The 13,916-nt window shown below is 34.0% G+C and overlaps 1 protein-coding gene across 2 annotated transcripts in view; it reads left to right on the top strand.

Annotated features, from left to right (window-relative positions):
• The window catches only part of THEMIS (thymocyte selection associated), a 183,909-nt gene that overhangs the window by 62,389 nt on the left and 107,604 nt on the right, over positions 1-13,916 (top strand). The window contains exon 1 of one of the 2 annotated variants that reach the window (XM_045499514.1): positions 3,622-3,829. The exons of the other annotated variant lie outside the window; for it this stretch is intronic. The gene's annotated coding sequence lies outside the window, so the exon portion shown is untranslated. Of the gene's footprint in view, positions 1-3,621; positions 3,830-13,916 lie in introns of those variants that run through there. 2 annotated transcript variants of the gene reach the window in all.

Below are 13,916 nucleotides of genomic sequence, written 5' to 3'. Positions count from 1 at the left end.
CAACCAACTGAGCCACCTAGGCACCCCTGAACAAGCTTGTTTCTGAGGCTTTGCCCATGTGATTAAATACTCTTTAGAACATGATTTTTATTTTCTGTATAATAGGAAATACATTCTATGTAATAGTTTTTCATATACATATACTGTAATTCATCTATGCTATTACAAGCAGCTTTTTAACTCGAGTTTCGTCTGCACTTCTGTTTATTATAATAATTTCATGTACATGAAATTACTATAATATAATATAATATATAATTATATAATATAATTATAATATATATATAAATAAGTATATATAAATATATAATATAATATATATAATATATAATAATATATATAATATAATATAATATAATTCATGTACATGAAATTATTATAATTTCATGTATATGAAATTATGACTTCAGAAATAAAAATGTTTTATAGGTTTTTTTTTTTAAGTTTATGCATTTATTTTGAGAGAGAGAGAGAGCATGTGTGTGCATGCAGGAGCAGGGGAGGCGCAGAGAGAGAAGGAGAGAGAGAATTCCAATCAGGCTCAGCACTGCCAGCATAGAGCCCAACTCCGGGCTTGAACCCACGAACCGAGATCATTACCTGAGCCAAAATCAAGAGTATGACACATAGAAGACTGAGTCACCTATGCATCCCATTTCTAAAGATTTTGATGTGTATTGCAAAGTCATATTTGATAAATAATCTGCCAGTGTACTTTCTACCAGGAACTAATGAAAGGACCAATTTAACTGCTTTTTTGAATCTACGACTTAACTGTTTATCCTTTCCCCCTCCGATTTTTAAAAAATAATGACTTTATTGAGTTATAATTTATGTAGCATAAAATTCAGGTGTTTAAAGTATACAATTCAGTAGCTTTTAGTGACCCTGTCTCAGGTTTTGTTTTGTTTCGTTTTTGTTTCTTTTTTAGCAACATGAGTTTTAAAAACCTTTAAAATCCTAGAAAATGGAGGGCCTGACACAGGGTGGTAGAAGGTTACACTGCCAGAAGTGCAAGTGGGCAGGGACCCTGGATGGCTCAGTAAGTTAAGTGTCTGACTCTTGGTTTATGGTTCAGGTCATGTTCTCATGGTTTCATGAATTCGAGACCCACTTAAGACTCTTTGCTGACAGTGTGGAGCCTCCTTGGGATTCTCTCTCTCTCTACCCCTCCCCTGCTCATGCTGTCTCTGTCTTTCTCAAAATAAATAAACTTTAAATAAGTAAAAAAAAAAAAAAAAAAAAAAAAAAAAGATGTGCAAGTGAGTTTACCAGGATAACAAGATAAAAAATGTATAGAAAGCAAATACATATAAAATATGTACATAAATATATGTTTATATATAGAAGAATATATAAACACAGTCAGAACTTCTCAATTATAATCCTTTAGAATATGTAAGGATAATCTATTTAAAACAGCAAGGTAAAAGCATAGAACAACTAGACTTAATATCTTTACAACCTAGTATAAGAAATATTATAAGGCTTGAACTTATTATTTACTTATGTACTTACAATATTGTAAAACCTTACTTATTCATTAAAAACAAAAAAGAAAAAATGAAAACAAAAAACACTTTAAGTGCTTGAATCAGAAAACTGAATGTTGTGCATATATGTATATATTTGTATCAATTACACATGAATTAATTTGTGAGATTAACACAATGGTAAACATAATTCCCATATTATAATCATAATTATTATATCATAATAAGAAAGTAATTCTAAGGTTCATGTGGGAGAATAAGCATGTGAAAATATTCAAGAAAATATTAAAAAGAAACCAATAAGGGAATATTTGTCCTGCTAATATTAAAGCCTATTACAAAGTTATAGTAAATTTTGCTGAATGTTATTTATAGAAAATAAAAAGCTGAATTAATGCATTAATAACAGTGATACTAATTATAGAAGCATCAAAGCAATGCTTTGAATTTGACTCTAGTGACTCTGAATTTAATATTCATTTATAGCTCTAAAATAGACCTTCATGTAGAGTATTACTTTCTGTTTGATGAAGTTGGTACTACCTGCCTGGGGTTAAGGAAAGTTATTTAGCAAATTATTGTAGTATGATTATCAATCTAGGAAACAACAAATGAAATTGGATCATCACCTTAATACCACATAGCAAAGGAAATTTGAAGTAGATGAAAAAGTTACATTTTAAGTAAAACTATTTGATTTGATACAAGTTTCAGATTATGAATATAATGAAAAACCGTAAAGAAACAATGTATTTTATTACATAAAATGGAATTTCTGCATGTCAGAAAAGTAAAGGGTAAAAAAAAAAAACAGTTAATAACAAACTGCCACAATTGCAAAAAAACTAGATATCACTAAAATGTAAACAAAAAACCAATTAGTCTAGTAGACACTACTGGGAACCACCCATACAAATTAGTTTGGACACAATGTAAATTAAAACAATAATGACAACATTTCCACATATTTACTAAGTTTTATAATTAGGATAATAAAATTGAGAAAGATATTATCAAATGGTTACTTTCAAACCCAACTGAAGGGTGTATAGAATGTTATAACCTTCCTCAACATAAATTTGATACTCTGTTTAAAGAGCCATCTGCCACTCAATTGGCAAATGTTTCTTTTGTACATGTATAGAAATAGTGATTGATGGCAGAGATACACTTATGTCTTGGTCCCAGTCTCCTGGAACTAGTTGTCTGCCTAGAAAAGAGCCCTTGACTCAGTGATTGCACTTATTAGAGTAAACTCTAAGGGAATAATCATCTTAGAATTATTTGTAATAGCAAAATCATGGAATCAATTTAAATGCCCAATAGTGCAGAAAAAGACAAGTATACATTCCTTATAACATACTATTACAGCCATTAGAAATCTTACATGTGAAAAATATGTTAAAACGTGAGGTTTAATCATGGTTCAATGTTTAACGAAGCAAGTGGAATCCAAATGAATGTATATGATATAGTTTCAATGTTGTTAAAGCATTTCTATCTCTATCTATTGATATGTATGTCAAGATTTTTAAAAATACCAAAATTTTAAGACTGGATGATCTCCTTGATGTGTTTTAGTTCATCAGTTTACTAATTTCCTTATTTATTAAGTTAGGAAATATGAATACTCTTTATGTCATAAAATTCTTCCAAGAAGAAAAAAATGAAATGATCATTAAGTGCATACTACAAACATTGGTCTATAGAAACTACTCAATGATTTTAATTCTTTTTGTTATTAATCTTGTTATCTTAGAAAATTTAGAGGGGCTCCTCTGTGGCATGAGACCCAGTGTGGGGTTCTCATTTCAGTTCTGTTTTCCTTAGTATGAAAGTAACTCCCTGGCTTTGGGGGCAGTTAATCTATTATTCTTAGTTTTTGACGGTATTGTAAGTTTTCATCTTTTTCTATCATATTCTGTGTCTCTTTGCAAAAGAAAGAGAAGCCAGGGACTTTCATGTCCCGCCTGCTAGACAGTTGATATTTAAATTCCTCTTGATCACATAAAAACCGTATAAAACTCTAATTCATTTATCTTCAGTGTCTAAAACGATCAACAAGAGCAAGTCCAGTCTCTCTGGTCTTTCCAGCAAGCTACAGTCTGGGCCAATCTCTGAATAGCCTGAGGCAGCTCCACAGGCATTTCCTACACCAGATCTCCCAATACTCTAAAGAAACTCTTCTGGGAACTTCTCAGAACTCTTGCTGACTAGGTATCAGGTCTGATCTGTATGGGATCCGAGAAGCTGCTTTCCAGAGCCAATCCAGTGGGCCTCGTGGTGGACTAGCCAGTTGAAGATCCGTTGCCCATTTTCAAATTCATATTATTCAAGTTAGTTTTTTGTTGCTTAGTAATATGGAATCAAGAGGATGTGCCTAGGAAGAAAATGTTCCTTTTTATATGCTGGCGAATTTAGGGGAAAAAAGTTCAGTTTTCTTTATCGTGCAAATCAAAATCTATTTAAATCATAAGCTCTGAAATCCATTTAAAACTTATGGTTGCATCAGGAAATTATGTCTCTTCCTAATTTGAATTTAATGTAAACTGATTTTTAATTGTTTTGTATAACCATGGGTAACAGATATTTTTGAACACTGCATGGTAAAAATCAGCAAATATGTCAGACAAAGCACAACATTAAAGGAAATACTACAGCATATGTTGACAGTTATAGAAGGATTGCTGCTGTTTTCACCCTTCACACCAGAATAATTTTTTCAATATTTACCTCCCATGTGTAGAGAGGGAAACATATGGGGCTTTACATAATCGTAAGCATAAACAGGTGGCTACTTAGGTACATTTAATTTGCAGGCAACAGCAATACTGAAAAACGCAATCAGCGCCACATGGCTCCCCAACTCCTTCCACTAACAGTCCATTAGCAAAATTAAGATCATTAAAATAGAGGGAGGGTATACTCCTCAGTCAGTTGGCTTCAACCACCTTTCAGAGCCGTGAATAAAACACATTTTCAAAAATGCATTGGCATGTTGCTGTTCCTTTTGTTCAAGGGAACTTCAGCAACTGTGTATAATGTATACCTCGTGAATAACTACAAGCAGCACAATATTTGCATTTAAAATTTGCTTACATCTCCCTGTAATCTGCTCATTATGGGCTTAAAATTATGGTAGTTAAATTCTAAGCAATTTATCAAAGCATGGGGTCAGACAGACTCCTCAAAGCAGCCTGGAAATATTTCCCCAAAGGCAGTCCACCTCAAGAGGTCACCTAAGGCTCATTTCCATATTCTAACACCCTGGCCAAATCTGTAGACATGATTGTGGCTGGGATTTTTTGCTTAGTCTCTTTCAGATGCTACATTGTAGATTCCATATATTTTGTCCCATCTAATGTGATACAGACTGGAATATTTATCTTGCCCTCTTTGACCATGTAAAGACTAATCTCTCTGACCTTATAATCATTCCACAAAAGTTTAGAATTCCAGAGTTAAAGAAAATGAGTAGCAAGAATAACTATTATTATTATTATTATTATTATTATTATTATTATCGTCATCATCATCATTATTTTGCCTTTTGGGGGCTTGCTATGTGTGAAGGAATCTCTAAGCATGTGATAGATGATATAATTTTCTCTGTTATATAGAAAAGGAAATTAACTGTAGTCCTGAGAGTGTAAGTTCTCAGGTTTACACAGGGATGAGAGGCCTGAAGCCAGAATTCAACCCAGGCTGTTGAAATTAACAATTAATATTTTTTAAACCACTCCACTTTACTATTGGGATAGTTGTGTATTGCTGACCCTGAAAATTCTGTTGCCTAAAATCGTCACCCAAGGCCAGGAATAATAAATGTGTAGTATTTTTGAAGAACCTCCTAAAAAGGCCTAGTGAGAGATTTTGGGGTGCCTGAGGTCTAGGGGGGTTCTTTCCAGTCCTGATGCCTCTGTGTGTGTTCCTATAACGCAAGGGGCATGCTCTGAAGAACTAAAGTGTCCAGGGAGCTGTGCTCTTGCCAAGGTTTGTGAGAAGTTCTCATATTCTCTCTCCTCTTTGTTGCTCTTCCTCACTGCTTGGGAGAGAGAAAACTTTAGCATGAACAAGTATGTATGACACATTGTTAAGCTAAGATGATAACAGAGTTTTGGCATAGATGTCGAGTTACATCATTTGATTTCAAGACCTAACATTAATGTAAATTATCTGTTAAACACCCAAAATGTATTAAATATTACATAGTCACTCTTTCAAGGAGTTTAAGTGTTCCTGGGAAAGTAAGTTTTTTGCTTGTTTGCTTTTGGTTTTTTTTTTTTTTTTTTTTTTTTAATGCAAAATTTGAATCAAAGAGATAAACATCTAGATAAATTTTTAGATAAAAATCTAAAGGTTTTTGGGGGGGTTTAAACATTTTTTTAAATGTTAATTATTTTTCAGAGAGAGAGAGACAGAGCACAAGCAAGGCGGGGGAGGGGGAGGTGCAAAGAGAAAAGGAGACAGGAATCCTAAGCAGGCTCTAGGCTCTGAGCTGTCAGCATAGAGCTCTATGTGGGGCTTAAATTTATGAACTGTGAGATCATCTCCTGAGCTCAACGGACTGAGTCACCCAGGTGTTCCATAAATCAGAAGATTTTATGATTTATTCTTTTTATCTCCAGGTAAAAGAACTGTTAAAAACTGCTAGTAGCAGTTACAGATAATTTTGATCCCATTGTAAATGTAAAGATATTCAAACACAGGAACTCTACAGTCTCAGTTAATCTCATTTAACATTTAACAAACATGGTCACTGTCTTTGATATGGCTCCCCCTCTCTCAAATACTCAGTAAATTACTATGCAAAATTTTGTTACCTTAAACTTTGACTTTCCTTCACATTTCTTGTTTCTGCCCTTCTAGCAAGGTTCTTCTGTCTTCTTCTATAAAGACTTTTGGGGTCACTCATTGGTTGCTGATGTTTACTAATCCTATAATTGGCTCTGAGTAATCTGGACAATTTTCTCACAGTTTGGACATTGTTATTATTAATTTCAATCCTTTGCTCAAGGATTTTGAGTTTTTGCTTTGATAATGTATTTTATGCACCCATTTCATTCTGAAGCTGAATAGAGGTACCTGAGCTAGAATTTCTTGTGGAAATACTGGATTTGGGATAGTCTTGAGAAAGATAGTTTTTGTAGGATATGCTGACCTAAAAATTATCTTGGAAATATAACAAAATGATAGAAAAGCCACAGGAAGCATGTAAAAAGGGAAATCTACTCAGCAAAGTATAAAATAACAGGGATGCTTAGGAATTTGACCGCAGAACAGAGTGCAGTTAAAATTCTTTTTTTTTTTTTTGTTAAAATTCTTAAAGAGGTGGAAACACATACCCACAAAAATAAATGAGACACACTTTGCATTATTGGCACAGAGATAAGACCCATAATCAAAATATACAGCAGTCTGCTTCCTCTCCAGATCTTCTTCACATAGCTCAGTTTATTAGCAAGTTTTGAACATATATCTTAAATACCTATTTATTCAAAATTGTGTGTGTGTATTTGACATATCCTTACCTGTATTTCAAAGGCAAATTTCTTTGTAATGATAGTGGATATGAGTCCACATTTTAGTAACTTTGAGATGTTAAAAGAGTTTCAGCTACTTTTCATATTTCATTAAACTAGTCTATCATTGTTTTAGCTCATAACATGGCTGCAGAAAAAGCTTAAGTGGGAGTAGAAATGTCAAATCCATCATTTCTTCGTTGTTCACCTGTGTTTGTATTAGTTTGTTTTCAATACATAGTTTCTTTGCAGGAAATGTTTGAAGGCATTTACCTGTTTTGTGAGGATTACTTTCTTTAGAAACTACAATAATATATTCTTTTTTTTTTTTTAATTTTTTTTTCAACGTTTATTTATTTTTGGGACAGAGAGAGACAGAGCATGAACGGGGGAGGGGCAGAGAGAGAGGGAGACACAGAATCGGAAACAGGCTCCAGGCTCTGAGCCATCAGCCCAGAGCCCGACGCGGGGCTCGAACTCACGGACCGCGAGATCGTGACCTGGCTGAAGTCGGACGCTCAACCGACTGCGCCACCCAGGCGCCCCAAGAAACTACAATAATATATTCTGAACACCCACTTATATATGGCTGGGTGACCTGCAGCACCCTGGGAGTACATGAACTTGTGTGGGCAGCACTGTCAATCCCTTCGCTTTGCATAATCCCTGGGCCTCCCCCAGAGGCCTCACCTACACCTACAAGCACCTGGCCATCTGAAACATGGACAGATGAGACTAGTGCCAATCAACATCTTAAATATCAGTGAAGTTCACTTTCTTACGTTGCTTGATTTTAAAAGTGCTAAGATTTTCTGTACCCAGAAGGAGGGTGGACATCCCCCTTGAAACCTTCCCTGTTAGCTAACGAAAGGCTGGACAAACAATTTATCATTTACAATAATAATGAAAGATTGAAATGTGTAACTCTGTGATTAAGCCCTTGACCTTTGGAGACACAAAAACCTACTGTGTATCATGTGAGCTATGTGATGATAGAGGACTTATGGTATCTTTTTCAAACTTTCATGTCCTTTTTCATCTGTGAAGTGTTGGTGTTTTATTTGTAGCTACCTCATACTGCAATTGTGCAAATTAAATATACGTGTACATTTCTAACACATTCTAAGCTGCATATTTCAATAATTTTATTTTGGGGCGGTTGTTTGTTTTTTCATTATTTTGTTTACTTTTTTTTTCTTCATGATAAGTGTACTCTTAATCCCCAGCACATATTTCCCCCATCCGCCACTCACCTCCTCTCTGGTAACCATCAATTTGTTCTCCATAGATAAGAGTCTGTTTTGTGGTTTTTCTCTTTCTCTCTATTTTTCTTTTGTCTGTTTGTTTTCTTTCTTAAATTCCACATATGAATGAAATCATAATGGTATTTGTCTTTCTCTGACTGGCTTATTTGATTTAGCCTTATACTCTCTAGCTCTATTCTTGCTGCAAATGGCAAGATTTCACTCTTTTTCGTGGCTGAATAATACACACACACACACACACACACACACACACACACACATATACACCACACCTTCTTTATCCATTCATTTATTTTTGGACACTTGGGCTGCTTCCATAATTTGGCTATTGCAAATAGTGTTGCTATAAACATAGGGGTGCATGTATCCTTTGAATTAGTATTTTTATATTTTGGGGGTAAGTATCCAGTAGTGCAATTCCTGGATCATAGGATAGTTCTATTTTTAACTTTTTGAGGAACCTCCATACTGTCTTCCACAGTGGCTGCACCAGTTTGCATTTCCACCAACAATACGAGAGAGTTCCCCTTTCTCCATTTCCTCCCAGCACTTCTGTTTCTTGTGTTTTTGATATTAGCCATTCTGACAGGAGGGAAGTGATATCTCGTTGTAGTTTTGACTTGTATTTCCCTGATGATGAGCAATGTTGAGCATCTTTACATGTGTGTTAGGCATTTGTATGTCTTCTTTGGAGAAATGTCTGTTCATGTTTTCTGCCCAGTTTTAATTGATTATTTGGTTTGGGGGTGTTCAGTTGTATATGTTCTTTATATATTTTAGATTCTAACCCTTTATAAGAAATGTCATTTGCAAACATCTTCTCCTATTTCATAGGTTGTCTTTTAGTTTTGTCAATTGTTTCCTTCTCTATGCAGAAACTTTTTATTTTGATGTAGTCCCAGTAGTTTATTTTTACTTTTACTTCTCTTGCCTCAGGGGACATATCTAGAAAAATCTTAGTATGGCCAATGTCAGAGACATTACTGCCTATGTTCTCATGAAGGGTTTTTATTGTTTCAGGTCTCACTTTTAGGTCTTTAATCCATTTAGAGTTTATCATTGTGTATGGTGAAAGAAAGTGGTCTCATTTCATTCTTTTTGCATGTAGCTGTCCAGTTCTCCCAACACCATTTGTTGAAGAGACTGTCTTTTTCCCATTGAACATTCATTCCTCCCTTGTTGAAGATTAATTGATCATATAATTGTGGGTTTATTTCTGGGTTTTCTATTCTGTTCCATTGATCTATGTGTCTATTTTTATGCCACACTGTTTTAACTACTACTTCTTTATAATATAAAATGAAGTCTGAAATTGTGATACCTCCAGTTTTGCTTTTCTTTTTAAAGATTGCTTTGGCTATTTGAGGACTTTTGTGGTTCCATAGAAATTTCAGGATTGTTTGTTTTGGTTCTGAGAAAAATGATGTTGGGTATTTTAATAGAGATTGCATTAAATCTGTAGATTGCTTTGGGTAGTATACACATTTTAACAACATATTTGTTCTTCCAAATTATGAGCATGGAATGTCTTTCTATTTCTTTGTGATGTCTTGAAATTTTTTTCATTGCTCTTTTATAGTTTTCACAGTATAGGTCTTTCACATCTCTGGTTAAGTTTCTTTCCCCTCAAATACAGTATTGTGATCATTTCCATGGTAAATATGTAAAATATGAATAATAGAATGTATGTGTTTGTATCTAGTCTTTTGAGGTCTTTTGAGGACTTTCTTTTATGTATAGCAACATATAGTGCCCTTTATCCTTTCAGCAAAGCACATGTAATCACTACTATCCTGTGCATTCCCCTGTTTGCCTGTTAAATGCCTGGTTAGTGGGGAACCAAAGATTCCAGTGAGTCAATGTCCATAACTTTGTACATAACATAGCTATATTACCACATACAACAACAATCTGGTGCTAATATTTTGCCCTTGGCATTCTTAGATGGTGGCTGATTCTTCCCCCCTTTGTCATAGCTTAGCTCTATAGAGCGAAATTTCAGTCAGGGGTATTGCCTGTGGCTTTTGTCCTGTAGCCCACTGTGAAAATGCATATATATTTCATGCTGGACACTTCCCACTAACCTCTCAACAGATCATCCTGCTTGACCTTAACAAAATAAATAGTGTGTTTGAGTGAGTGGGCAAAAATTTTTACAATGGTTACCAAATGTTAATTTTTAATCTCTTAGATAATACAGGGAAGAGGGAACCATAGGATGTGGAATTGGGGATGTGGCAATTAACGACTAGAATACATCCAAGCTTTTACAGAAGAACAGACTATCTGATTATTTACACTATGTTGGGCCATTACTTTCAGAGAATTAGTAGGCAAAGTTCACTGTAAGATTCCTTATCTCAGGGATGGAGGGAATACATTTGGTTCGAACTTGGAAAGCAAGCTAGAGATTAGTCTATGAAAAAGATTGTGAAATCTTTATAATGATTTTGTGTATATTAAAAAATATTGTTATATGTAGTTGGAAATTTTAATTTTTAAAATTACACCCATTTATTGATGATAAAAAAAAGTAGAAAAACATCTGATAAGCATAAATTGTACACAGTGAACCAGGAAGTTATTCTTGCTCTTCTTACGCTGAAGGGTCTAGAAAGGGAAGACTGGCTCACAAGACCCATATAAATAGTTTGCCAACTTGAATAAACGTGTTTTTCTGAGCAATGTCCTTGTACATTATATGCAAGACAGGGAGGCAGCCTTGTGTGGTGGCAAAAGCATAAGACTTGGATGTCAAAGGTCTGATTTGAGATTCTAGAGCCATGACTATGAAAATCATGACTATTTTTATATCCTTCAATAATAACGTTTGTTTTATTGTCCTTAAAGTATTTTTGTCAGGATAAATGATTCATAAAAAAAAAAATCATTCAAGGGGCAGCTGGGTGGCTCAGTCAATTGAGCATCCGACTTTGGCTCAGGTCATGATCTCATAGTTTGTGAGTTCGAGGCCCGTGTGGGGCTCTGTGCTGGCACCTAGGAGCCTGGAGCCTACTTCGGATTCTGTGTCCCCATTTCTCTGCCACTTCCCCGCTCATGCTCTGTCTCTCTCTCTCTCAAAGATGAATAAACGTTAAAAAAAATTTTTTTTAAATCATTCAAACTTGTAAATTTCTAAACAAATTTCAGTTATTACTGTTACTATTAATAATACTTGTGGATCATTAAGAACTGGTTAAAATTATAAACTCTCCAAAAACTTAAGACTCAGAGAAAAGATCTTAAGGACTAAATTCACTTGGGGTGCCTGGGTGGCTGAGTCGGTTGAGGGACTTCAGCTCAGGTCATGATCTCGCAGTCTGTGAGTTCCAGCCCAGCGTTGGGCTCTGTGCTGACAGCTCAGAGCCTGGAGCCTGCTTCAGATTCTGTGTCCTCTCTCTGCCCTTCCCCTGCTCATGCTCTGTCTCTCTCTCTCTTAAAAATAAATAAAAACATTAAAAAAAAAAAGACTAAATTCACTTAAAGCTGACTTTCAATAGATCAATTAATTGTACTTCCTTATAATTTTTGTTTCTCAAGTGCATGCTCTTTATGGATAATTTTTCTTAATTTAAAAATAATAATATACATTTTAATAGATGACAATCAAATTTGGAAATTGAAATATATTGTCTTTCTGCTTCCTAGCTTACTTTATGAAGGTTACACACTGGCTTATTTTATAATTACCCTAATGATCATTCAGCTTCTGAAATGTGTGTTGTTTTTTTGTTGTTGTTGTTGTGGTGGGGGTTTTTAGTTTTTGTTTTTGTTTTCTAGGAAGCAAATTATATTTTGTCCAGTGTAAAACTTTTGTACTCTTTGTGAATAAGATGTAAGAAAATTGATGAAATTTAAAGCTTATGGTGCTTCAGTTTACTGTGATATATATATATATATATATATATATATATATATATATATATTTGACATGGTTTATATGGTATTTAGTGCTATTTATAAGGAAGAACTCTTTGGATTGGCTACAATAGTAGATGAAGAAATAAATTAATCGAAGTTATTTTCCTGTATCTACCACTTAGTATGCTTAACTGTGTACTTAATCATCATGTAAGGGAAACACACAGAGATTCATAGATAGATTTTCTTGCAGTAGAGACATTCAACAAGACAGCTCTGAAGTATGTGATTAACTTGAAATAATGGTGGCCCTTAGGGTTCCAGGCTTTTTCTACTTCATAACATTTTAGGTCTGTTATTACCTTAGGTGAACCCAATTCCCCAAGAAAGAAGACGCTGAATTAATTCTTCTGTGACTTATGTCATCAATATATCTAGGATAGAAATAAAACTATGTGTCTCTACCATTTATGAGATTCTCGTAGCTATTTTTTTAACATTTCACAAAAATAGCTGAATTTTCTATACCGTGATAATGATTGTGGACTCAGAAATCTTCATGTATAGCCAAGTGAGATTAAACATATGTGTGCACGTGCACACACATGCATACATGAAAATTCATTTATTGTGCAGAATTCAAGAATATTCTTTTATTGGATTTTCTGTGATACAAGATATAATAAGATAAGAAGTTCCTTCAAAGTAAATGTTTCTTTGCCTTACTGTCTCCAAGCACAACATACAGTGAATGAACCCTCGTCAATTTCTGAAGCTTTGCAGGACAGATTGCACATGCTACCTTACTTACTGCCAGGATGCATCACACACACTTGTTTGGAAGTTTATTTCTAAAAATAACCCAAATCCTGTTTTTGTTTGAGCAAAGATCAGCTACAAAAATAACTGATCATAAATCTTTGTGTAGTAACCCAGAATAGACATGAGACATTATAGTCTGGTTAATAATGATTTGATATATAGATGAATTTAATTAGAACATATTTATTGAGTAAACTCTTAAACTATTTTTCCAAGCTATATTGAATTCTAGTAAGATTGTCTAATTGTCTAATGAGTATCTACTAAGATAATCTCACTATCTTCTTAGTTTGTGCTAGTGTATCATATTATCGTTAGTTTCGTGTTAAGAAAACAGTTACCTAATTTTTGCTTTGCTCATATTTTCTCTGGAATTTTTTATAATCTTTTCAGTAAATACATTTCCATAAGTGCTACAAAGCAGATGTGCCCATAAAATAAAAGTAATTCAAAGAGGAGAATTAAACATGCAAGCTTAAAAAGCTATACCTTAAACAGTAAAAATTTCATCATATTAGTGACTGTCCTAATAGTATTAGAGGAAGAAATTTTTAATAGTGAAGCAATGGCAAAATTACAGAAGCAATGAGAAGAATGATATATAACCAAGAGTATCAATCCAGAACAACTACCTAACCAGGCATTTTCCAAGGAGAGTTATATGGTGCACCAATATATCATGATATAATGTTATAATTTATTATGAATATTTCCCCAAGAGTTTTATAATAAAAGAAATTTGCAAAATCCTGCATGTTACAGTCTCTTCTTGTGAGTTACAATGCATCTAAAGTTTCTGAGAAGTCTTTAATTGGAAGTATGTAGGTACTTTTTTATTGTGGTAAAATACACAACATAAAATTTACCATTTAAGAATGTACAATTCAGTGTCATTAAGTACATTCACGATGGTATATAACCAACACCACTGTCTAGTTCCAGGTATATAACTT

This window comes from Leopardus geoffroyi, chromosome B2, assembly GCF_018350155.1.
Source record: "Leopardus geoffroyi isolate Oge1 chromosome B2, O.geoffroyi_Oge1_pat1.0, whole genome shotgun sequence".
Taxonomy (NCBI): Eukaryota; Metazoa; Chordata; class Mammalia; order Carnivora; family Felidae; genus Leopardus; species Leopardus geoffroyi.
The sequence above is the reverse complement of the archived record's forward strand: the minus strand, read 5'-3'. Positions and strand labels throughout refer to the sequence as shown.